Source organism: Ursus americanus, chromosome 32 (assembly GCF_024610735.1).
Source record: "Ursus americanus isolate L20-20 chromosome 32, mUrsAme1.1.p, whole genome shotgun sequence".
In the NCBI taxonomy this organism is placed as follows: Eukaryota; Metazoa; Chordata; class Mammalia; order Carnivora; family Ursidae; genus Ursus; species Ursus americanus.
The window spans coordinates 32,508,819-32,535,874 of record NC_142158.1 but is presented as its reverse complement, the minus strand read 5'-3'; positions in this window follow the sequence as shown (position 1 = coordinate 32,535,874).

Sequence of the window (27,056 nt, the reverse complement as noted above, 5' to 3'; positions counted from 1 at the left end):
AACCAAAGACAAGATTTAGAGACAAATTTGGACATCTAGCCAGGTAGTGACAGATTTGGATGCTTGCCCATGGCCTTGCTTTCATCCGGCCCCCAAAGACCCAGTCTTCTGACCCAGCTGCCTTCTCTTGGTCCAGCCTTAGCAAGGATGGGGACTGAAGGGTCATGCCTCAGGTGTCCAGCGATCTTGACTTGTCCAGAACTGAGAGGGTTCTCAGAATGTAGGCCTTTCAGTGCTAAAATTGAGCCCGTCCTAGGCAAACTGGGACGTGGACACCTGGTGCAACAGTCCATGAGAGTTTGGAAGGACACCCCTTGACAATCCAAAGGTGAAGATTCTAGGTTATCTCCAGTCAAGGACAGCCAGCACCTGATCTGGCTTTTCTGAGAAGTATGAAGCTGTAAGAGTGAATGTATGTCTTGTCAGTTGTGATCTCCCCTCCGTTCAAGCTCACGCACACATGCGTGTGCGCACACATGCACGCAAAACCTCTCCTTACCTCCTATAGTCTGTCCGGAGGCACGTGAGCCAGGGTCCAGCTATACCACCCAGAGCCCCCCCCCCCCCCGTGTCTCTGAGCAACATAATCCTCAAGAAATTCCAGAGCCTTTAATTACACACGGAGTGCATTGCAATTTCTCATCTCTCCCTCCCCACCTCAGGAGACAAAAAGGAAATTTCACACCCTAGTGAGCCCAGCTCTTCTTTTCCTTTCTGATGCCAGCCTGGGGTTAAAAAGCAGGGACAGGCAACACACAGCTCCTCTGGGTCCTGATTCCTTTGCTGATTTTCAGATTCCAGGCACGAATCTTAAAGATCATAATCTGATTTTGCCATGCTTGCCTTCCCAGCCGATTAATGGCACCCTGGCTTCTGTGTTGCAGCACCCGGAGTTCTGCTGAACGCCACCTTCCACACACACATGGCGCCCCCCCCCCCCGAACCTGCCTTGGGCCTTACTTGAGACTGACCAGCCAGAGGAGCAAAGAGTAAGGTTAAGCAAGGGGTGTCAGAGCAGAAACGGGAGATCTGAGATCAAGTGCTTCTTCTGTCACTAGTAAGCTGTGTGACTTTGGACAAATTGCTTCCCCTCTCTGATCTTTGGTTTCCTCATCCATAAAATAAAGGGGTTGACCTAGGTGGTCTCTAAAGTCCCTATGGACCTAATAAACCAAACTTCCTCTGCTTAAATCCTGGCTTCCCCTTCTGGGTGGGTGAACTTGGGCAAGTTACCCAACCTTTCTGTGCCTCTGTATCTTCATCTATTCCATTGCGTTGTAGTAAGAGTTAAGTGTGTTAATATTTGTAAAGTCCTTAAGGCAGTGCCAACCACATACTAAAAGTGGCAGATCAGTGCCCCTACCGTATGCCCTCTGCACTCACTAGTCCCATGCGAAGCCCTTGGACTTGCTCCAGCTCCAAGGACCGTGTTTCTCTGCCTGACAGCTTTCTTTGATTCCTGCCACCCACCCCCAGACTGCTTGCCCTGAGCTCCAGGCAGGCTGGAAATACAAGGAGTTTAAGTGCCCCAGGGCAGCCCTCACCCACCGACTGTAGGGGAGCCAGCGTAGAAATAGCCCAGCAGCCTTGTCCCTCACTGGGGCAACTCTCAGGCTTGTTCCACACGGTTCCCCAGAGACCCAGCAGGACTGAACCCAGGATCCAGGGTGGGAACTGCTTTCCCACACACCCTTTCCTGGCTTTACTCCTTCCTCTGCCTCCCTCCCCGTGCTTCCCGAGATCACCCCCAGATAAGCTCCTTGGGCACAAATCCTTCCCGCCATTATTACTCTGCGCTAAGGCACTTCACACCATTACCTTCACACCTGCAACAACTCTGTGAAGTGAGCGTGACCGCTGTGTGTTACAGATATGGGAACCCAGGCCCACGAAAGTTAAACGCCCTGCCCCAAATCACATAAGTAAGTGGCCCAGCTGGGATCTGAACCCAGGTGTGTCTAACTCCATCGCCTCTGCATTTTCACCTGCCTCCCTCTGAATCCTGCTCCAGGGCCAGACACCTCATTCCTTCAGAGCAACAGCGGCTGCTCCTTTCTCCCGGCAGGGAAAAGGGGCCCAGGGCCAGCGCCATCTGTGAAACTTCCTCCCCGGCAGCCACGGAGGGGCCACCCAAGGACTCTTTTTCCAATCACAGGGACACCCGCAGAGCCCGTGGGTGGCGCAGTCCTGGGCAGAACAATCAGGCGCTTGGTAGGGCAGCCGCGGTTTAAGCGCAAACATGCGGAGACCCTTAGGGGAAAGGAAGTGGCCTCCCAGGGTGCCGGGGACGGACCAAGCGGCTGCCTGCCGGGAGGAGGCGCCATGTTTCCTGGCCCCCAGCTGAGCCTCCCTCGTGGCCTCAGAAGTGTGTGCTGGAGGCAAGAGCAATGGGCCGTATGCCCGAAATGGGAGGAACCGAGCTTCACAGCCATCCCCCAGCAGAAGACTGCACTTCACACTTGGGCTCATTACAGTCCCTGATGTTTTAAGTCAGGTTTTAATACTTATCAATAGCTTTTATATGCACACAGTTCCAAATTCAAAAAGACTTCCTCCCTTCTTTGCACTCCACTTTCTCTCCCTGAAGACAACAGCCGCTGCCGCTGATTTACTGTGAATCCTCTCGGAGATATTCTACGGAGAGACAAGCACACAAATGTAGGCATTATAGCACATTGTTCTTTTTTCTCCAGAACAATATATCTTGGAGAGCTTTCCGTATGAGTACATAAAGAACTTCCTCGTTCCCTTTTACAGCTGTTAGTATCCCAGCGTATTTATGCCCCAAAATTGATTTCACCAATCCCCAACGGATGGATATGGCCATCCATTTCCGATCATTTGCTAACACAGACCTTGTACATATGTTATTTTGCACACTTGGGAATATATAAGGAAATTAACTAGAGATGGAATTGCTGGGACAAGGGATAAATGCATTTGTAATTTTGAAAGATTCTGCCAAACTGACCTCCAAATCTGGGGAATCGTTTAGTTTACGCTCCCACCAGCCATGTGCCCCGCTGAGGGCCAATGTGCCAGGCACGCTTGTGCACTACTGACTTTGATCTCGCAACAGCCCTGGAAGGGTGGCATTATTATCCTTGTTTGATGAGAAAATTGACAGAGATTCAACTTTGCCTAAGATGACCCAATAAACCTTTTATTGAGCATTTAATTGCATGCCAGGCTTGGGCTAAGTGCTTTACATTCATTATCGTCTTTAATGCTCCCAATAACATTATGAGGCATCACTCACTGTAAGGTGAACCAAGTGCGGGAGCTCAGAGAGGTTAAGCTTTCCTGGCATCGCACAGCCAGTAAGTGGCAGAACCAGATCGGAAATATCTCGGTGTGCTTCCAGAGCCTGGTCTGCAGCTGCTCCCAGGAGGCACTCACAGACTCCCTATCTGCTGCCTTATCATGTGCCCCGAACTCCTCTAGGCCCTGTAGGGGTGCACAAGCAGAGTCCCCTCAAGGTGTTAGACGTATAATTGAGGAGCCAGAGACAGACAGATGGTCAGGGCTGGAAAGGACCACGAAAATGTTTTTCAAAAGGGGATCTCTGCCCTGGGGCAGGAAGGGAGGGATTGGAAGTGTGGTGGCAAAGGGTGGGTTGCTTCAATGCCTGGGGGCACTACTGGGATCTAAACTCTCCTGCCACCCAGGGGAGGATCTCACAAAGAATTGTTCCCCCCCAAATGCCCATAGGACCCCTATTAAGAAACTCTGGGATCTTTTATTCAGCAGATGAGGACATAAAGGGAGGATTCATTTGGGGGCAGGGACAGGAGTATGGCCGATCCAGTGAGAGGCAAAGCCAAGACTAGGAATTGCTCTGCTGCTCTCCAGGCTCGAGCTCGGTGCTCTGAATGCTCCGCGGGGCAGCCTCCTGCACACGCTTGAATAAAGAGAACCAGACTCAGCAGCTTAGAGTGTATGGGGGGGGGGCTTATTTATTAAGCTCCTGCTGCATACACATAATCATTTAAGTTCCACAATAATCTTATCATTTTATGTCCCCAGCTGAAGGGGAGCACTAGGAATTGGAGAACACAGGGATAAGTAGGTGGTGGCAGATTTGGGGAGAAGCCTAAAACCCCAGCAGAAGGCATGCCACTGAAGACATGGACAGCAGTGAGCTAACAGGGCTGATGAGAGGTTCTTGAACCAGACCGTGACTTCATCAAATGTGGGTTTTGGCCCACTAACTGTGGTGGCAATGCTTTGCACACGCTGTTCCCCCTGCTCAGAATGCCTTTTCTCCCTTACACACCTGGAGAGGTGTAGCTGAAAGTTCTCTGTGAAGCATTTGCTGACCCCGGGGAGTCTGACCACATGCATCCACACCCCTTTGTTAGATGGGGAACCCCCAAAAGCAGTGGCTGTGTCTTATCTTTGCATCCCCAGGCTCTGGTCCACTGTCAGGTACATAGTGGGAACTCCATAAATGCTTACGGAATGAATGAATGAATGAATGAATGAATGAACGAACGAATGAATGAATGAATGAAGTGATGAAGGCCTGAGACAGTGGCAGCAGGAAGAAAAAGGAAATATGAAGCCAAATTGAAGGAAGATAGGGCATCTTGGCTGGTTAGATAAAATAATAACAGCTTACACTTGTGTAGTACTTACTGTATACCAGACCCTATAAGGATGGTACTATTATTATCTTCATTTGACAGATGAGGACACTAAGGCTCAGAGAAATTACACAGCCGGGAAGTGCTTGAGGGAAGTGCACTTACACAGCTAGTAAGTGGTGGAACTAAGCTTTGAACCCAGGCGAGTAAAGTCAAAACTGTGCCTTCTGGGCAACTGGAATCATGATGCCCAGAGACCCTAGCTCTTCTGCCCTCCGATCTGTTGCATTATCCCTGCTTTCCCATCTCCCTCTCCTTTATCACCTCGAATACTCTCACAGGACCCAAGCTTCGGCCCCTACAAAAGGTACAGCCTGGACAGAAGGGGCAGTATCCTCTCCTTTTCTAGACCCAGGGTGGGGAAGCGGGGGCTGGGGAGCACGTGGAAGTGGCAGCAGGGATCAGAGCCCCGCCCCAGTGGCTTTTGGCCTGCCCCAGTGGGCTCTGGGCGGACAGCCAGTGCGGGCTGCGGTGCCATCTCTCTGCTGCTCCTCCTCCTTCACCCAAGTCACACTCCACACGCTCAGGTTCCTTTGTGGTGGGTGTTTTGATTAATTTTATTCTAATTAATTCAGTAATCTCAAGCTGTTTGCAAAATCTGCGCCGAGCGCTGCTCCGTGATGGATCTGCAGAAGGGCCTGCAGACAAACACAGGATTCATTTCTCCGTTGGCGCTATATATATCTTACGGCTGGGAGAGGGTGCGCTGGGGAAAGGAGCAGGAAAGCTGCCTGCCTGTCGGCTTTCAATGTCATCTCCCCAACGCCCTCTGCTTGTTCGGGGCCAGCGCTTATGGACGGAGGGTGGTGGGAAGACAAACAACCCCAGGCTCTCTCGCAAGCAGGCTTGGTGGCAGGGATGTGAGTCCCACTTCTGCCTCGGGTGGTTTGCTTAACCTCACCAAGTTCAGCACCCTCGCCTGGAAAATGGAGATGAAGCGCCTGCCCTGGCTACCTCATGGGCTCTCAGAACCAGCTAGAGAAACTGTACAGAAACAAAGGACTGCCGGCATCATTACTGGAGACGCAGTAGAGCATGACGGTTAAGACGCAAACTAGATCTGCTGCCTCAACCTGTAACTATCTGGGTACCTTCGGAGAGGTTATTTCCCCTCTCTGTACCTCAGTTTCCACACCTGTAAAATGGGGGTGAAAAGAGCACCCACCTTATAAAAATTCTTATGAAGATTAAATGGCTATGAGTTTTTACTTTTTTTTTTTTTAAAGAAGGCTCCACGCCCAGCATGGAGCCCAAAATGGGGCTTGAACTCACAATCCTGAGATCAAGAACTGAGCTGAAGTCAAGAGTCGGACGCTTAACTGACTGAACCACCCAGGCGCCCTGAATATGAGTTTTTAGAACAGTACTTGGCATGGAGTCAAGCACTAAAGAAAATTACTATTATTATGGTTATCTTAGTCATCTCCATCTTTAAAATCTTCCCAGTGCTACACGAGTGTGTAGTTAGGCAGGAAGCCTTCTCTGATTAACCAGATGAACCATAACAAAACTTGCACCCCAGTCCCAAACCACCCATTCTTCCCTCATTTCTCTGAATGCACTGAAGCCTTCGGCCATAATCTCTATGCCCTCTCCGGGTGGCCCATTTTTGCTTCCTGCTCAACAGAACACCCCAGATTACAGGACCCATCTTGCCCTAAGTCTATAACTCCTACTGGTGGGATTAAAGGGGCCAGGTCCATGACTGTTCCAGAAGTCCCATCCAAAGGGACTTAGAGGCAGCAAGATGATGAGAAGGGAACTTATCTTGAAGCTGAGTTTGCCAAGTATTCACAACAATTTTACTTAAAATCTAAATACATGTAGGAAAGTTTCTTTTTAATTGAGGCAATGTCTGTTGTCTATATGAATGATGATTTTACTTGATATGAAGGGACATTGGAAGGGACATATGGAAATGGTGGTGGAGAATCTCTCCCAATACAAATCTGTACTAGTGCCATGAAGAGGAAAACCAGCCAATCAACAACCAAGAAGGTAATGGAATGGGGAAGGAAGTGATGCTTTAGGTGGGTACACATGGAAGTCCTCTCTGAGAAGGTGTCATGTGAGCCAACCTCTGAGAAATGAGAGAAAACCTTTTGTGTTACCATCAGGGTGATGAGCATTCCAGATAGAGGGCACCGTCATGCAAAGGCCCTGAGATAGGAATGAACTTGGGGTATTTGGAAGACTGAGAGCAGTGGCTGAGGGGGACAGAAGGGTAAATCAGAGTCACAAGGCCACTAGGTCCAGACTGAAGGGTCTCAAAGGTCATGGTAAAGAGCTGGATTTCATTCTAAATGCACTGGGAGCCATTGAAAGGTTTTAAGCAAGAAAGTGACCCAATCTCATTTGTTTTTAAAGGTCACTTTAGGGGTGCCTGGGTGGCTCAGTCAGTTAAGCAGCTGACTTCCAGCTCGGGTCATGATCTCAGGGTTCTGGGATAGAGCCCTGCGTTGGGCTCCCCACTCAGTCTGCTTGTCCCTCTCCCTCTGCCCCTCCCCCCGTTTGTGTGCTCTCTCTCTTTCTCAAATAAATAAATAAAAGATCTTTTTTAAAAAAAAAAAGCTCACCTTAGCTACCTCTCTAGAATTCATTCCTTCATCCTTCCATCCTTTCATTAACAAGATTTACCATGCACCTACTGTGTGCCAGTCTGGGCCCGGAACTGGCAGTTCGGAGTTGAGCAGGACATTACTCTCCCCTCCTAAAGCTCAGCACTGATGAAGAAACAGACATAGAGATGCCTTAAAAGCAGGGTGGCAAGTGCCATGGTAGAGCTGTGTACAGGATTTGACTGTGGAGGAAAGGCCAGGGGCCTGAGATTGGGAACAGAACAAGCTATTGGTTGGAGCAGCTATTCTCCAAATTGAGTGGCTTTGGAATACCCTGGAGGGATTGCTAAAAATAGATTGCTGTTGCACACGCTCTCCCCACACAGATTCTGATTCATCAAACCTGGAATGGGGCCTGGGAATTTGCATTTCTAGCTAGTTTCCAGGTGATGCTCATGCTTCTGGTCCAGGGAGTACACTTTGAGAACCACTGGGTGGGAGGCTCTCAGCTTTTTTATTCCAAAAATATCCAGTTCTGGGAATCCATTTCAGGACTTGGGGTCTTGGACAGTTCCTGGCATCTCTCTTCAGTGTTTCTCTTCCACCCAGGTGTGAGACGGGGAGCCTGCTGAGAACAGGTGAGAATGGTGATTTCGCCACCATCTCCCTCCATCAGCTTCCCCTTGAATTCCACTCACAACCCCCACCCCTCTCCCTCCCTGGGAGGCACATCTTCGAACTCTGTCCTGCAACTGAAGGAGCAATTTCACTCTCAGTCGCTTTCATTGATTCCTTTCAGGATGCAGAAGACCTCAGTCACCACAGAACACAGTTTCCATTCAGCCAGCCGACAGCCCTCATCTCCCTCCTCAAAACTGTGCCTAGGGCTGGGGGATTCCAAATCACCCAGCCTTCATCTGTATGTCATAGATTTTATTCATTTCACACCCTAGTGGTCAGATATCTCCTCACCCCCTTCCCCTTTACCTGTCCCTGCCTCTCTCTGTGCCCTGAGTACCCCTTCTCTCCATGTCATTTCCCCCCAGTCCCCTTCCCTACTCACCCCTTTGCCCATGCCCTTCGTGCTAAATTTGGCCAGCTCTCCCATGAAAACCTAAGTGACCAGGGCTCCTGATAATCTTGACCCTAAGTCCCTCAAAGAGATGGGGTTGAGGTTTCCAACATCAGCCAGAGCCAGAATTTCCAAATTTACAAGGATTCTCCAATTTGGGGTTTTCCTAAGTATCCCCCAAGACCGGAAATATCCTTGGATTTTCAGTGGGCATCTGATCCCATTCCCCTCTCCTCCACCAGATTATAAACTCTCTGAGAACAAGGAGCTCTGCTACTCAACTCTGAGATGATATGCTCCCCACAGTGCCTAGCACCTAGTACCCGCTCAGTAAATGGCCCCTTTATTATTACCAGTGTCATGATTGCATTGCTAATGTTATTGTGCCCTCCTTTCCTTGTGCCTTGCCCAATACCTGGCACATAGGGTCTCAAAGCCTTCCAGGTAAACACATAACAGAATGCAGAGTTGTCGTTCTCACCTCGCTGGTCTCGCCTCCTACTGCCTCATTCGCCTGTAACAGCTTCTCCCTCATTTGCCTTTTTTTTTTTTCCTTAACTGCTGCTGTGTTCCGAGCCGGAGCATTTGAACGATTTTTGTGCAATAACTCCCCACCCCCAACGCCCAGATCTTGGAGGCCTGGGAGATTAGTGTCAGGAGATTTGGTGGGTAATGGGTTCTGGGCAGTAGCAAACGGCCCCCTTTACAGAGATACAATTATGCAGGTTACACTTCCCTGGCTTCAGACACAGCCACGGACCTCAGGGAAACTGGTGTCCACACGTATGGTGCATGGGGCCACATTACATAGAATATTCTCCACTTGCTGTAAATCTGTTGACAAATATATAAGAAACAAGATGGTTTTCTTTTCCTTCTTTTTTTTTCCGTTAGCCAAATACTGCAGGCCCTCGTGAGTCACAAAAGTTTTGAGATATTACTCACGAACGCAGGAGGAAAACTCCATATTTCCCCCTGTCAAAGGTTTGGTTTTCTTATTTATTTACTAGTGTGCCACTGGGTAAATTGAACCCTGAACAACATTAAAAGGAAATAAACATATCTCTCAGCTGCTCACGGACCTGGCACTCACCAGGGAGCTGGGTTATCAACAAGCCTCCCCAGCCAAGGATGAAGTTGCAGCCTGGAGGTGCAGTGGGGGTCTAGGGGCCTACAAAGCAAGGGACCTCTAGCTCCCCGCTCCAGGTGTGTCGGAGGTCCCCTCCCACCCACCAGCTTCCAAGACTCACAACAAACACCCGCACTCGATGTCCACAGCAGCTGTGGGCAGGCAGAATGGCTCCCTTTTTATTCCCACCTTTGTAGTCCTTGGGCTTCTTACCAACCCCTACACACACACACACACACACACACACACACACACACACACGCACACCCCAGCAATGACAAACAAATCAGAACCGTAGGAGAAATGTCATCTCAGAGTCATATCTGCATGGTTGAAATCAGAGGGCGAGATGCATGAGAGCATTCTTATGGCCTGTTTACAGTCACTGAGAATCAATACTTACTTTTAGGAAAGAAATACACACCACACACACACACACACACACACACCCATATATATAGCTATGGTGGATGGATGGATCCCTCTCACCCTGAAAACCATGACAGATGAGTTTTGTTCGGACCTCTATGCATTTTAAAGGTGCATTTAAACTCACTAAATTAGAATCTGGGTCGCGGCGGCACCCACCCAGCCCTGGCCAGGCCTCCTCTCTCCCTTAGCAGGGGGGCAGCCAAGCAGGGCTTCGTTCAGAATTCAGTCTCGCCTGAGTGGTGTGACTGCTTCTCTCTCTCTGCCCAGTTTCCATAATGAGAAAAGCTGCGCCTTCTCCTCAGGGGGCAAGCCTGGACCAGGTGGGTTTATAGGGGTGAAGGCGGAGACCCCACTGCCCTGTGATCTTCAGAGGCCTCGACCCCACCACAGTTATGACTCAAGGCTCATTAGGATCAGGGCAAGCAGTCCCACAGAGGCTCCAAGAATGCAAAACTCATTCTCTCGCTCAAGAACCTGCTGTGGCTCCCAGTTACCCAGAGCAGCTAAGCTTCTCCTCGGTCGAAAAGGCAGGGATAGAGATCCAAGGCCCAGCGGGGCTCGGCAGGGAGAGTATAGCGATTGGTGGGCAGGGTCCACCATGAATGAAGGCAGGAGACCGGAAGCAGCCATGCTGAAGAGCTGTCTTCCCTGGATTCCAGAATGAAGTCCAAATACCTCTGCTGTTCTTTCAGATCCCTCCACTGTCTGGCCCCTCTCTGGTGTCGTCACCCGCTTCTCTCCAACAAGGCCACCCTGGTGTGGACGACCTCAGTCCAGCTTCTGTGCCTTTACTCCAACTGGTACCCCCACCGTCCTGCCATCTCTCCATCCTTTGTCTATGAGTTCAATTCCTATTGCTTCCTGTGGTCCAGTTCAAATCCCCCGCTCCTGTTCAGCTTTCTTACCTGCATGGTAAGAAAGCTCTCAAGGCACCCAAGGACACTACGGCATATTAAAATATCTGTCTTTGGCATGTTTCCCATTTCCTAGAGCTCATCTCCCCAGTGTGATTGGAACCCTCCACCATCGCCTCCAAATAAGAATCACATCTTAATTTCTTTTTGCACCACCCACAGCACTTCACACAACTCCAGCCAAGACCCAGTCTTGTGCTTTGAGATCTCTGGGGTCTTAGAAACCAAACCTGTGGGGCCGAAGATGGAGTCAGAGGGGCCCATCCTGAACCAGGAGTCCCCTTGACCCAAATTCCATCCTTGACTCACAGTACAACCTGTGATCTGGGCACAGCTTAACTAAATTCCTAGGCCTTGTTGTGCCATCTGCAAAATAGCCACTTTTTGCCTCCTCCCATCCTGCCCAAGAGGCAGGGGGGCAGAGTTTCAATTTCCACCCTGCCACCAACAAGCCAGAAACACAGGGTCAGGGGGGCGCCTGGGTAGCATAGTCGTTAAGTGTCTGCCTTCAGCTCAGGGCGTGATCCCAGCGTTCTGGGATCGAGCCCCGCATCAGGTTCCTCCACTGGGAGCCTGCTTCTTCCTCTCCCACTCCCCCTGCTTGTGTTCCCTCTCTCGCTAGCTGTCTCTATGTCAAATAAATAAATAAAAATCTTAAAAAAAAAAAAAAAGAAACACAGGGTCAGAGACCAGGCCTCCTTGAGCCCCAGGGTCCTCCCCTGTAAGATTCTCAAAGAGGAACAGGTGTTCAGAAAGGGTTTGCTCCCTTCTCTTTGGTCCTGTTCCCTGAAGCACAGTGGAGGGTAACTGGGGAGAAGGTGAGGAAGGGGGAGGTGGGAGAGATGTGGGGCCCAGCATCTCACCTTTGGTACCACTTGCTTTAGGCCAGAGTTTTCTCAATCTCTCTCTCTCTCTCTCTCTCGTTGTTGTTGTTGAGAGGGAGAAGGGGGAAGGGGCAAAAGGAGAGAGAGAGAGAGAAATAATCTTAAGGAGTCTCCACACTGGATCTCACAACCCTGAGATCATGACCTGAGCCGAAATCAAGAGTCAGACACTTAACTGACTGAGCCACCCAGGTGCCCCCAGAGTTCTCTTACTCTCTTTGCCTCTCCTTGGGCTAGGGAAGGGTTTGGGAAGACAGACGTGTTCTACAGAGTCCATAAGGCCGGGATCGGGGGAGCCCTCTGGCTTCCACTGGCTGAAGGAGGAAGACAGCTCAGAGGTCTGGAAGTCAGTCATAGAACAAGTCAAGGGAGATAGGGAAGGCTGAAGGCCCAGCGGCCTCCCTGTGGAGCAGGGTCAAGTGGAGAAGAGCTGAGAAGACAGACCCCCATTGGAGGGTCAAAGAGGGATAGAGAACAGAGGTTCTCCGAGCCAGCAGGGCCCTAGTCCTACTAGTCACTGGCCCCTCCCAATCAGATACTCACAGATCCTTCCTGGCCCCACACAGGGACCACAAGATCCCCCTTTCCCCCTACACGTAGACCACAGCAGTTCTGCCCTGCCTTCCCCCAGGTGGTCACCACAAATGCTGATTACAAAAATTATGGGAAAATGTCTGTGGCACAGTGAAGTGCAGAAAGCAGGACACGGCACAGTATGTGCGGTGAGAGCACCGTCGTGTTAAGGATGTTGAGAAGCAAGAGGCAGCAGACGCTGAGAGAACAGGTTCTGGAGCCAGCCCACTTGGGTTTCACTCCCAGCTCTGTCTCTTCCAAGCTGCATGACCTCGACAAGGTACTTGACGTTTCTATGCTTCAGTCTCCTCACCTGTAAAATGGAGATGACTCATACGGCACCGCCCCCCCCCCCAGTGAATTAATCTCAGAAAGCACTTGCCCAGTGCTTCATATCCCTGTAGAACCACTGGGATGGAAACTCAAAAGGGTGCAGACTTTTATCTCTTGGATTTCCTGCTTTATCCCTGCACCTAGAATACCACCCAGCACATGGGAGAGAACAACAAATGATGTAGGAATGAATGTATGAATGTTGGTGGGGAGGGGAGACATTTCCATTCCTTTGTCTCCTTCTTCCCCACTCCTGGAACTTTTGACAGGTCAGATGGCCAAATAGAAAAAAAAAGAAAAAGACTACATTTCCCAGCCTCCCTTGCAGCTAGACATACTCGGATGACTCAATTCTGTCCGATAATATTTAAAGGGAAGTGTCAGATGAGAGCTTCTGGACGTCTCTTTAATAGACAGGTAGCACTCAGTCTTCCTCTGGTTGACTGGAAAGTGAGTGTAATGCCTGGAATTGGAGTAGCCATGCTAGACTGTGAGGGGACATTGGTCATGAAAGCCATCTGTCACAGGGCAACAAGATGGTAGGAGACTGGATCTCAGAGGACCAAATGGAGCAGAGCCACCCTATCAGCCCTGGATGCCAGACTTTCAAGAGAGAAAGAACTAAAGCCTCTAAATTGTATAAACCAGTATTTGGGGGCTTACTATTTCCTGAAGCTCATCTCAATCCTAACTGATGCCTCCCCCATCACTGGAAGCTCACAGTCAACTAGGGGAGGCACACAAGGAAACAGACCAACTCCGCCGAGTGACGTGGTAAGGGACATGCACAGGGTGCTTACTGTAGGAAGTACACAGAGGATGGGGGACCACAACCCAACTGGGAGGAGGATGTGGAGGAAAGGGATTTCAAAGAATGGGGAGGAGTTTTCAGGATGGTGGGAGGTGGGGAGAGTGGGGAGAACTCTGGAAGGGGAGGTGAATTTTGTCGCAAGAGACCAGGGAAGGTTTTCCAGAGTGAGATGGAGCCAGACTCTGATGAGAGGGACTATGTCAGGCCAAGGCTGGGAGGAAGGACACTCCTGGCTGAGGAACAGCAAGTGCAAAGGCGAAGAGGCCATGGCTGAGGGACAGGGATAGTCTGGTGTGGTTTGAGCACAGTGAGCATAGGGTTGGGGTAGGAATCATGGAAGATGAGTCACGAGTGTTTTAAACCCTGGTTGGAGTAAGACTGGAAAGCTGCGTACCAGGTGGCTAGTGTTTCAAGTGTGTGATATGTATAAACTCCCTCAACTTCACTACAACCCCATGAGTCAAGCACTCTTAGAATCTCTTCTGCAGATCCGGAAACCAGGCGCAGGCAGATTTAGACCCCTTGCTCCAGACCGTGCAGCCGTGAATGGCAGGGTTCAGGTTGGAGTCTGGGCAGTGGGACTCCTCAGCCCATATGCTCCCCTGAGATCCTGTGCATTCTCTCAGAGCTGTGGCCTTCACAGGGGTTGGTACTCTCAGCCTTTCCCTCCACCTGCCCGGCCACACCACTGCCCGATCCACACCTGGCAACTTCTGCGGGCTCATATCGACGCCTTTCCCACTTCCGGCAATACCAGGCGGTTTTGGTCTTGGTCCCAAGGGGAAAGGGAGAGAAGGGGCTCCAGGAAGGCCCCGCAAAGTCCAGAGCAGCCAGAGAGAAAGGCACATCTAAAAAGCAGGACCCGGATTTATTCAGACAGAGTCCTTTCATTTTAGGGGGGAGATTTCCAAAAGGAAATATCAAGTATCTTTTTTTTTTTAAAGATTTTATTTATTTATTTGACAGAGATAGAGACAGCCAGCGAGAGAGGGAACACAAGCAGGGGGAGTGGGAGAGGAAGACGCAGGCTCCTAGCGGAGGAGCCTGATGTGGGGCTCGATCCCATAATGCTGGGATCACGCCCTGAGCCGAAGGCAGTGGCCCAACCGCTGTGCCACCCAGGCGCCCCAGGAAATATCATGTATCTAATCTCGTTTGTACAATAGGGAGGTAACGACACGCTAATGCTTTTCTTACATGTTCTCATTTATCCCCTCACATCAACTCTATGAAGTTCCTATTCTCACCCTCATTTTACAGACAAGATGAGGCGCAGAGATGGTAAGTAACTTGCCTGAGGCTGCCCAGCTCCTAAATGACGGAGCCGGTCTGTGTGACCCCCAAGCCCACTCTCAGTCTCCAGGCTCTTACGAGTTCTCTGTCAGAGATCTTTACATCCGAGACAGAATTCCGTTCAGATGCTGCTGCCTCTTCCCTCCGCACCCTCCCCTCCCATCTTGCTACCACAATCTGTAGTCAACATATGCCTCCAAATGGCGACAAAGCCACAGACGTCCTCAGAGGTTTAAAAAAAAAAAGTAGTATTATTATGCAAGAGCTGAGAGAATCATTGCTAGAAACACCCTTTGCCTTACTCAGTCCTGGCACGTTTGGAAAACCCGTCCTAAAACAGGAATCTGAGTGCCTTCGGGCACCGAAGACCTTGGACTGGTCCTCCTGCATCCCCTGCCTCAGGGAAGGAGGCCCCTTCAATCCGCGCGGAGCCAGGGAAGGGCCCCTCCGGACCTGATGGAGACGCGCGCTTCCTGGCTCCTGGCACGGATTTGCAGGAACCTCTCCGTGGGGAGAGGCCCAGAGCAGGGGTGCGGAAGCGTGGCACCAGTGCAGGGGAGGGGGGGGAGCGCTCACTCACAGCGCGGCATGCCTTGGTCCCCAGGGCCACCCCCCTCACCCACTGGCCTCTGTCCCCCCGCCCCCCGGTCCCCTGGTGCCCCACTGCCCAGCCGGTGGCCGTCCAGGGCTTTGCGCCGGCTCGAGGCCGGCCTGCTCCGGACCTTGTGGCGTTTTAGGCCCCCAGCTTGAGGCTGACTGATGGCTGGCAGCTGGGCGGCCCACACGTCTGGAGTTCTTCCCGGGAGAAGCCCCAAGTACAGCCCAGTAAATCAATAAACAAATTAATAAGCAAATACTGCTGTCTGCCCAGCTGAACTGGGACTCCCGGGCGAACAGATTTCAAATGAACAACAGACGGCCACAGGGCATGCCGGGAACCAGGGCACCATTTCTGGGTGGAATTTTCAAACCCCCCTCCTTGCTCCCAGGACTAGAAACAGGGTTGGGGCGGCAGCCAGCCGGGAGCAGAGCGGGACAGAGGCTGGTATGGAGGAAGGCCCGTTTCCATCCTTCGTCCTCCCTTGCTCCGGTCCACTGTCTCCTACAGATAGAAAAGGCTGGGTGCACAACTGGCCGCAGCTTTGATCTGGGTGCCACGGCTGATGATGTGGGTGACAAAGGAGCCCTGAATCACAGAAGGCACTGGTTAACGAGTTGGCCGTTTATGGCTGACCCGCAGCTCCTTGCAGCAGTGGCAGCAAAGGGGCCTCTGTTCACTTCCTGGAAGGGCCTGCGCAGGGAGGAGGAGGGCCCAGCAGCCAGAGGGAAGCAGGAGCCTGCGGTAGGGGCCTGACCCCCGCAGGCGCCACCGTCACCTCATTTGTAAGAAAGTGTGCAAGTAGGGTGCCCATGCCTGGGGAAGACCGTAACTCCAGCTCTGGCAGAAATCTCCGTGGGGCCAGGGTCAGGGCGCAAACAGACATGCCTGGACAGCTGAAAATAGACTCAACCGGACCTCCAGAGAATCTCCAGCCAGGAGGCCTGCGGCACCCTTTTCTGAAAGGGCCTCCAGAATGCTCGTGTCTTCTCTTTTGTGCTCACAAATGCCACCCAATCGCAGCGAGGCCACCGAGGCTGAATAATAAGGCAGAGAGTGTGTCTGCCTGGGGCGCTGGCCTCTGGGCTGTCTGCCAGGGCTGTCAGGCCGCCCAGACTTCAATACCAACAGAGCTAAGGGACACGAAAACAGCTCCGGTGAAGGCTTGGAAGCTGGGGAGGGAAATGACCTGTCTTGTGAAGTGACAGAGTTCAGTTTGCCCGAGGCCTTCTGATGTGAGGCTGTCGGGAGGAGGCCCGTGTGGGCAGGCTCTCCCCCACCGGGTGGGCACTAACAGTGCCCACAGTCAGCAAAACGGACCTTGTAAGCGCTGCCCTGCCTGGTTGCCTAGGGCTCGTGCTGCTCATGAGCCTGGGCCCACCATTTCTTTCGCAGGCACTGGGGAGGGGTCTTGTCCAGCTGCTAGAGCTCTCAGCGAACACTCTTCAGAAGGGAGGGAAGGCGCCGGCCCAAACACCCCAGGACGCTGGGAGAATTCCGATGACGCAGTGCACCTGCTGACAAACCTCCGATGATCCGCCATCGGCTCACAGAACAATGTCAAGGCTCGTGAACATCCCGGTATTCCTCGGCTCATTCGGTCATAGGGTGCCTGCTCCGTCCCAAGCCCCTTTCAGGAAGGTGTCCAGGTGGTGGCAGTGAGCAAGACAGACATGTTTGCTACCCTGCCTGAGCTTGCAGTAAGAAGGAAGCCTGGCTTCCAGATTCAAAGGTGCGCTGGGGTGGACAGGGTCCTCTCCAGAGGGAGGGTGGGATTTCAACAGGGCTTAGAGGCAGGCTGGGATCGGCTAGGGCAGAATGTGTTGCAAGGGTGGGGAGGAGGCTGGCAAAGGGCGGAGGCCAAGGTCAGCCAGTCAGGGAGAAGAGGAGGCCAGGCTGCCCAGAGGGTGAGGGGGTGGGGCAAACATCAACCTCTCCCTCTTCCAGGCCAGGGGGAAGGACAGAGGGCCCAGCCCCAGGGCCTGCCTCCTGCCTCCCAGACCACTTGCCTGAGGGACCACCTCATTAACTGGCACGCCACGGCCCCGCTAGGCCAGGCCCGGACGGGTCCCACACCAATCGCCACACGAGAGGAGGAGAGCAGGATTTGAAGGAAATGCGAGAGGAAAAAGAGATCAGGCCCCAGACAGCTTCCTTGCCGGCCCCAGGGAAGCTAACAGAAGCTCCGTAGCTGTGGAGCACAGACCCAGGGGCCAAATCCTAGCTCTGCCTCTTACTAGCTGTGTGGCCTTGGGTGAGTCCCTTCCCCTCTCTGTGCCTCAGTCTCCTCATCTGTGAAATGAAGGTGCACATAGCACCAGTGTTCACGGGTTGTTGTGGGAATTAGATGAGCTCACGTACATGAAGTGCCTGGAGCAGCCTCCAGCGCCTAGTAAGAGCTGTGTAAGCGAGACTGGTTGCTCTGAGGGAACAAGCGGCTGGGCCTCCTCCCGAGGCAGGTGCGCTGGGCCCTGCCACTCCGGCAGGGTGGGCAAAGGGAGAAAAGAAGGAAGAGAAGAAAGCGGGACAAGCGGGCCTGGAACAACAGGCTGCTGTAGCCTTTCAGAGGAGCCATGGCAGACTAGTGGGGACCCGCTGGGCTCCGACGTATGCGTGTGCGTGTGCGTGCGCGTGCGTGTGTGAGACACAGATTTTTGTTCGGTCGAATGCACTGATCTTAAGCGTACAACGTGGCCAGTGTTTACTTACGTTTACACTTGTATAATCACTACATAGGTCAGGATAATATTTCCATCACCCCAGCATGTTCCTACAGGGACAATGGCCTTTAACACAGTCTTCATCCAAGCAGGGAGCCCACAGCCCAAGGAGGCATGAATCTGTTGGGGTGCCACTTCTACTTTGTCTCAGTCTTTTCGATTCGGCTTCGCGTGCGCACCGTTCAACGCGTGTAATACGTTAGCGCCCCCGCCCGTGTTCAGGGTTAATAGATAAGCATACATTTGCTGGGGGTATGAGCCGAATATCTCTCCTGCGTGTCGCCTTGACTCCCTGGGCCCTCCTCCACCCTGCCCTGAGGCTCCCTGCCCTGGGGTTTCGGGTAAGATTTGGCTAATGGGAGGATGGCAGGAGGACCGGCCAGGGAGGGAATTTATTCTCAGGCCTCCCTCCCTGCGGGGCCGCCTCAGATGGCTGTGTCCCTCGCAGGGCAGCTCCTCACAGGTTGGCTCTCTCGCTCCAAATTTTTTTTTTTTTAATTTATTTGACGGAGAGAGAGACAGCCCGCGAGAGAGGGAACACAGGCAGGGGGAGTGGGAGAGGAAGAAGCAGACTCCCAGCAGAGGAGCCTAATGTGGGGCTCGATCCCAGGACCCTGGGATCACGCCCTGAGCCAAAGGCAGATGCTTAATGACTGAGCCACCCAGGCGCCCCCTCACTCCAAATTTAGACAATCATTCCCTCCCCTTCCTCCTGTGGATGGAAGGGTGGCCTTTGCTGTGCTTACCACACAGTCCCTTGTGGTTCCTTTATGTATAAACTTCCTTGGATTACCCTAATTTGAATATGACATCTCTTTCCTGCCGGGACCCTGCCTGCTACACAGGCACATCCTCAAAACTGTTTTGCCCATGGGGGTATGAGCTGAAAACATTTGGAGATCACTGTTCACTGCGTAGTCATTTGCCCAGAAGTCTGGGCCCATCAGGGCAGTCTTCCTTTTCCCAGAGGAGAGGTGAGGGCGACTGTTTCCAGCGCTTGCTGCCCCCAGCTCGGAAGCCCCAGGTGCTCAGTCTGCTTTTGGAGATGGAGTTGACTGAACTCCCCCTTGCGGCTCACCGGGGGTTCCTCCAGCCGGGAGACTTCACCCAGAATCACCCTCCAGCTCACCCAGCTGCCTCTGAGTCCGCATGTCCTGTCAGTGAGGGGAGTTTGACAGTTTGCTTACAGAGATACAGGCAGGGTTTAGGGAAACCCACAAGGGGCACTGCAGGAGCTCAGGGCTGGCGGAAGTGGACAGCCCCTGAGGGCGGGGGGGGGGGGCTGTCTGACATGGGTAACTGTGGGTCAGGGACACGACCAGCCCACGGTAACCTCGCCAGGAGGGAACCGGGCTCATAAACTCCCTGTCCTCACTGGGCCCTTGGATGCATCCAGAGACAACAGCTTTCCGGGCCAGGCAGCGGGGTGTGGAAAGGCGGGGCTCGGATCTAGAGGGACAAAGGGAAGGTTTCCTGCCCAGCACCAGACATGATCTCTGCTCCCAAAAGGCTTTGCTGCCCCCCCCCCCCCCCCCCCCCGCCCAGGGCCCCTGGTCCCTCAGGTACTCAGCGGGACCAGAGCCCAGCTCCACACAGCCCTCCAGGTACACGGAGCGGGAGGGACTCTCGCCCCAAGCAGAGGCTGGAGGCGTGAGTGGAAGGTTGGAGGAAGAAGTCTGAGCCTTCCCGGCAGGCCGGCGGAGATGGCTAAGCGGTGATCTGGCTCACTCCAGGCCTGAGCCTGCATCCAGCACGGATACGGACGGACTCTCTCTGATTCCGCACAGCCTCAAAGAGAGGAAGCGAGGGAGAGGGGAGGCCACAGATAAAAACCCTGCTGCCTCCAGCAAGCCATTTAGGAAGAGCTCCTGAGCCTTTGTTCGCTGCAAATACACAGAACTGGTTCTCGTTCTGCCTGGAGCCAGGGTTCTGGTGTCTATGGCTGGGAAGGAGAGGGGAGGGGGGTGGGGAGAGGCAGCTGGCAGAGAAGGGGGAAGGGAGTTCTCTCTCCCTCAACCCTGGGAGAACTCGGACCCCTCAGACCCAGCTTGCTTCTTTCTGTGTAGCTCTGGGCAGGTTCCTGCCTTTCTCTGGGCCGCAGAGTCCTCATCTGGAAGCGGCAATCATAGCACCCTCTTCCCGGGGTTCTTGGAGAAATCAATGCGACAACACGTGTGCAAGCATATGTTCCTCACCAGAAGACACGGAGGATGGTGGGCAAGTGCCATTTTATGGAATACCCAAAAGGAATACTCATCTCTAAATATGTCTTGTTGAAATAACAGAACCTTTCCCCCGCCCCCTTTGGGTTTACCGAGTGTCTTCATGCCCCCGCCCCCCACCCCACTTTGTGGGCTGCGCTGGAGCACGGGAGAGGAAAGGGGGCCCGCAGCTGGGCTGGAGAGCAGACACACGCACGCACAAAGCATGGGAACTCCGGGGGTGAGGGGACACAAGTTCGGGGAATGACAATTCTGGGAAGGGGGAAATTGGGCCAGAGGGGGCAGGGAGTGTGGCTAAGCGGTGCTCGAGTCAGCGTTCCAGGTGAGGGGAGCCTCCCAGCTAGAAACAGGAGCCTGGAGCAGGAACAGCCCCCAGGAAGGAGGCAGGACGGGGAGCTCCGTGTGCTGCGGGGAGCTGGCGGGAAGGGCCACATACAGGTCCTGGGACAGTCCGTGCTCTCAAATACCACACCACATGTCTTCCCCCCCCTTTGGTAAAGATTTATTTATTTATTTGAGGAGAGGGAGGGGCAGAGGGAGAGAATCTTCAAGCAGACTCCCAGCTGAGCACATACCCCAACACCAACACTGGGCTCGATCTCATAACCCTGGGCTCACTACCTAAGCTGAAACTAAGAGTTGGACACTTTTTAAAAAATATTTTATTTATTTATTTATTTATTTATTTATTTATTTATTTATTTATTGAGAGAGAGAGCAAGAGAGAGCGAGACAGTATGAGCTGGGGAGAGGCAGATGGAGAGGGAGAGGCAGACTCCCCGCTGAGCAGGGAACCCAATGCGGGGCTTGATCCCAGGACCCTGGGCAGATGCTTAATCAACTGAGCCACCCAGGTGCCCCGCCATACCATGCTCCTTGATAACCACAGAGGTAGAGACCCTACCGTGGAGAAGCCTCTCCAAAGCTTTGTCCCTCTTGCTATCTTTCTGCTACTTCCTCTGAGCAAATCTCCATCCCTAAATTAGTCCAGCCATCCACTTTCATTCTCCAGACTGCTGGTGTCTAACAGAGGAAGTTACTCCTACTTGTTAGTCTTGGAGTCCCTACAAATTCATTCACTCATTCATTCATTCATTCATTCATTCACTCACACATTTATTCATTCAACAAATATTTATTGAACATCTACTACTTATGTTCACTATTTTAGGCCCTGGGGGATACATCAGTGAATGACATGGAGCCGTGTTCTAAGGTAGAGAGACAACAAACAAAATAAATAAGCAAAATATATAGGAGGTGTTATGGAGGAAAAGGAAGGAGAATAAGGGGACTTGGGAGGGAGGTCAATTTAAAGAAAGAAGCCAGAGAATATGTCATCAGGAAAGTGACTTCTGAGTGAAGACCTGAAGGGAGCGAGAGAGGAAGCCATGAGGGCACCTGGAGGGAGAGTATTCCAAGCAGTGTCAACAGCAGGTACACAGACACTGAGATGGGCATGTGCCTGGCATATCTGAGCAACAGCAAAAGGCCAGTGTAGATGAGGTAGCCTGCACAAGGGAGAGTAATAGGAGGTGATGACAGAGTTAGTGGGGGGATCCAGTTGCGGAGGACCTTGGAGGATTGTAAGATCCTCACCCTCAACCAGGCCCTTAAGGTGGCATTTGGTTTCCCTTTTTCAAGTCACAGTTGAGTTATTTTAAAATTTCAAATCAATCAGGGTGCATTTGGCAATTAGGTTGTGTTTGAAAAACCAATAGTCAGTGGCTCAGGTCATAGGATATATATATTATGTACTGGAGAAGTGTCTGAAGGTAGTGGGTCCCCAAACTCATTTAACAGGTCACAGATGTCATCACGCCCTCAACCTCTTCCTGTTTATTCATTCTGCCACCCTCAATGTGTCTCCTCACGGTGACAAGATGGCTGCTGCAGTTCCAAGCCTCACACCCCTCCCAACAGTTTCCCAAGTAGAAATGAAAGGCTTGGGCAGAGAAAAATGTATGTGTATGGTGAGAAGACAGGAAGACTTTCTTCTCACTTATGTCTCTTATCACGGAGGAAACAGTTTCCCAGAACACCCAGCAGACTTTTTGTTTCATTGGCCAGGGTGGGGTCATATGTCTACTCCTAGGCCAATCACTGGCAGAAGCGAATAGATGAGCATAAGTGATTTGTACCAATCATGATTCATCTTGGACCTGAGCACATTGACTGGTGGAGAAAATTGGGGCTCTTTTAGCAAAGAGGGGGAGGAATGCTGTGCGTAGGTACCAGGTAGTGTCTGCCATGCCCATCCCAGGCCCCGCTGCACCCTTTCTGGAGCACAAAGAAAACAAAGACCTTCAGGCTCCCTCAACCACCCACCTGCCCTCCCACCCCATCTGCGATCCCTTCGCCTGTACCCTGGAGCCCAGCCCTCAGGGTTACCACTCCATTGAACTCATCATTGTTCTTCCTAAATCAGCCACTCTACCTGGTTTTCCTGTCCCAGCAAATGGCAACACCATCCTCTAGTCCAAGACAGAATTGCATGCTGGTAATATGTCAACTGGTGAATTACATGACTAGAGAATGTGATGCAAACAGAGCTTCCAAATGTACTTGTATGGTTTAGCTTGGCCTCTTGCAGTCTTGCTATTTGCTGTGAGAAGAGCAAGTTCCCAGCAAGCTGTTGTCTCTTCAGCCTGAGTCCCCAAATGAGAGAGACATGAAGCAGATGTGAATCTGAACAGAATCACCCCAGCTCACCTAAAATCCTATGAGCAAGAAGTAGATGTTTGTTGCTGTAGTCACTGAGATTTCCTAAAGGATTATTTGTTACACAGCATGATTGCTGCAGTAGCTGACTAATATAATGGACATTTAAGTGGTTTCCAGTTCTTGGCTATTGCAACAAGGCAAATGCTTATAATATGTCACTTCTTGTGCCAGTGTATCTTCAACTTTTCTAGTTAGTGCTGATTTGTTTTCCAAAATTTTGTACTAATTTACACTCCACCAACAATGTATCAGAGTTTCCATGGCTCCATGTTCTTGTCAACACTTGGTTTTGTCAGGTGTCTGCTGATCTGATAGGTGTGAAACTGCATTGTCTGTCTAACTCTTATTCATTTTTCCCTTCCTCTGAGCCTCCTTCCCTAACTCCCTAGTCTGAACTAGGTCTGCATTCCGAACACATCCCTAGCTCCTTACGCTTGCCTCCCTCACAGTGCTGATAACATGGCATTGCATTTATCTTTTAGTCTTTCACCAAACAGAGCCCGTGTCCCCCAGCCCCAGTCTAGAGATCAGCACTGAATAGGCACTTAGTAAAGAACTTTTGAATGAATGTTTGATGAGAAACTTTAATCAAGCTGGTCAGTTCTTGAGTGTATGAGATGAGACAACTGACTCGTCACAGGTACGAGGTGTGTAAAATGTCAGAGACTGATTGCTTTTCATGTGGGTATCTGACTTGGGCTTTGAATGCTGCTGGTTTTCACACTGAAAATGTGATCAGATCAAGGTGACTCTCAGGAGACTAGCAGCAGCTACAGAAGTGAGTGAAAGCTAAACCCAATGTCTTGTGAGAAAATGTGATCTAAAAAAAGCAGGTAACGGTAAATAGCTAGAGTCTACTATTGTTGCACACTATTCTAAACACTATATACATGTATGGAGGCTTTCAACAGCTCTGTGGGGGCAATAGCAGAGGAGGAACCTGAGAAAAGCAACTTGCCCGAGGTACACAGCTGGTGAGTGGAGGACCTCGAATGGTTTGAACTCAGGCAGTCGGCTTCAGAGCCTGAACTTTTCATCACCATTCTCTGCCGCTGTTCTGGAAACCACACATACCCCCAAGGCAATTGCTTTAAGAGATCATGGAACTTGGCACCTCCCAGAGATCCCTTGTCTGAAACGCTGAGAACCCCTTTGGATGGCATGGCTGTGTTTGATATATCTGAGGTCATATTCAAAGGTCAGTGTTCTGAGCGATCCTTGAAAATGCATCTCTGCTGCCAGTCAGAGTGGCAGAAAGAACACAGACCTGGGAGCCAGGAGACTTGGGTTTTAATCCACTCTTGGCCACAGTCTTAGTTTAGGTTATTTTTGTTACAAGAAGAAAAAAATAATAACTTAAAAATTCCCAAAATGAAGAGAAAAGCCATATTATAAGGGTTGGGTGGTGCTGGTGGGAGACCCAAGTGTTGATCCAAGAATTGGTGCATTGATAGGACTATTCTGCGCCTTCCTCTCTGGGCTTAAGACCAGCATCTCATTCCAGGGTCAAATTCTTGGCTGATGAAATCTGATTGGTCCAGCTTCAGTCAGGTGTTTTCCTCAGGTCCAATCAACTGTGGTGAGTAAGGTAAGATCACCTAAACTTCAGGCAAGGGGGATCATTGTGAGCTAAGCAGAGATCTCTGGAAGGTGTCTACTAAAGTTGCAAATTCTCTGTAGACCTTAGCGAAGCCATCTTCCCTCCTGGGACTCAATTTTCTCATTTGTGTCTTGTTTACCATTATATTTGCTATGCCTGGCACACAGTAGATGCTTAACAAATGTGTGTTGAATGCACTAATGGGATCAGGCCATCTCTATATTACCTTCTGATTCTGATAGTCTGTCTTCTAGGATGCTTATATGTGAGCTGTGGGGGTTGAGAGCTGACAGTGAGGAAGAAGAGGGAGAGGAGGGTGGACAGACACTGGCTGGAGGTGCCCAGGGAAGCCAATTTAAGCAGTCCTTTCTCTGGGCATCTTTCCAGTGTCAATCCTCTGTCCTCACCAAGCAGACTTCCGGACAGAATTCGGCTTCTCTAATGGACTCTGCCCCTGGAGAGTTAGTGCCCTTTATAAGTTACATTGTTTCCCTGACAATAGCCAGCGCAGTGTCCTTTGGTAAACATGGTTTTAAAGACATGGCCCTGGATTTTTTTTTTTTAACCCTGGATTTGACTCCAATGTCTAGAATCCAGACTCTTCCAGTTATTATGTGACTTGGGTGGGTCACTTAACCACTCTGCACATCAAAGTCTTCATCAGTCACACAGATATGAGAATATTTGTTCTTCCTCACTCTTGAGTGAGCTTGAGGGATATTGCATGTAAAATTATCCAAAAATAATTGAACTACATTTACGATGTGCTTACTAGATGCTAAGCACAGCATTATATGCTAAAATGGAGGATTTCATATAACCTTCACAAGAATTTTAGGATTCTGCTGTGATTATCCCCATTTTTCATAAATGAGGAAACTGAGGCTCAGAGGTTAAGTAACTTGCCCAAGTTCGTGCAGTTGACGAGCTACAGAGCCAGGTTCAGAGCCATTCTGAACCACTAAGCTCCATAGTCTTTGTTAATGCCCCAGCTATAGACAGATGCTTGACAACGTGGTGGCAATTATTACCAGAGCCTAAGCCCCGTTGGTCAAGCTTAACGTTGAGTTTCCTGACCTGAGACCTAGGAAAACAAAACTGGGACTTCAGAGAAACAGAACTTCAGGGTTTCTTCTCCCAGGGAAAAAAAAAAAAAAGCCTAGAAAATATATGAATTAAGAAATCTCTAGGCTGTAAATGAAAGAAACTCAGCTCAAACTAGCTCCCTCAAATGGGGAGGTTCATTGGCCTCCATCCTGGGAGGGGGTGAGGGAGCAGAACCTGGAAGCTGAGCTCCGCGCATCTGCAGGGCACTCTCTCTCCCTGCCTCCCATAGTTGTGCTTTGTGCATGCTGCCTGCCTTCTCTCATACTTCGCTTGAGCTGCTTCTCCTGGAAGAGAGTACTACCACCAGCACTTCCAGGATCACATCTCAACAGCTCCACAACCAGAGCTGAGGTGGGCTTTCATTTCCCTGCTAGAGACTAAGAATCTCACTGAAGCACTCCATTGGCTCAGTTCAGGTCATGTGTCCTCTCCTCTGAGCCAATCACGACAGCCAGGAGCATGTGGTGCTATGATTGGCTGCCCAGCTTGGGTCACATGCCACCCATGGGAGCAATGGGAGTGGTAGACAGTGCAAATGGCAACACAGATATGGACTGGAGGGAAGGCGGGTAGAGCTCTGAAGCCAGTGGGCACCCCGGTTTGTCTCCTTTCCAGTTGGTGACTCCAAACTTGGTTTCCTCCTTCGCAATCCACATGTAATAATTAAAGTCACCTGGGGGGCTGTTAGTTTCATATTCTTGCCTTTTTCTTCGAAGGTGTTCAGGTGGTCTTCTAGATAGATGGGGGAGTGCAAGCCACCCCGGTCACGGATGTGCCTCAGCTTCCTTGCCTGCAAAATGGGGCCGATCAAACATCTGCCCAACTTCCCCTACAGGGGTGTGTGAGGGTCCACAGAGCTAATGGATGTGAACTTGCTTTAGAAAGAACAAAGTGCCATATTTACAAACACAGGATGTATTTATTGATTTATTTAGGCTCCTTTGTGTTCCAAAAAGCTTTGAGGTAGTTTACCAAGATGCACACGATACAGTGGGATAAAAATAGATGAAGTGATAGAGCAAAGGGAAAACAAGGGTAGAAGAATAAAATAAAGCCAGGGACGATGCTGGTACCTGGAAACCTGTGCTCTAAATTCCTGAACAAGCTCAGATCTAAGCTTCCTCAGGAACAAAAATGCGGGAAGCATGATCAGTTACAAAAGGTATAGCAGCCATTAAGGTAGAAACAGCACGACAGGGAAGGTCGCATAGCTTATCTTGGCACTAATTATCTGATCAAGAGGATATTATGGATATCAACATGTTATAGATATGCATATTCAACAATATTTGGATTTCCGTCCTTTTGTTTTCACGATGTCACTTGACATCTACTTCAGGGTCTCATGTGGATTCATCATTTATGATTTGATTTCATTTAGCTAAAAGCCAGATACCAATTAAATAGCAAGCAAAAACATCCCTTTCATCTCCTTTGGCT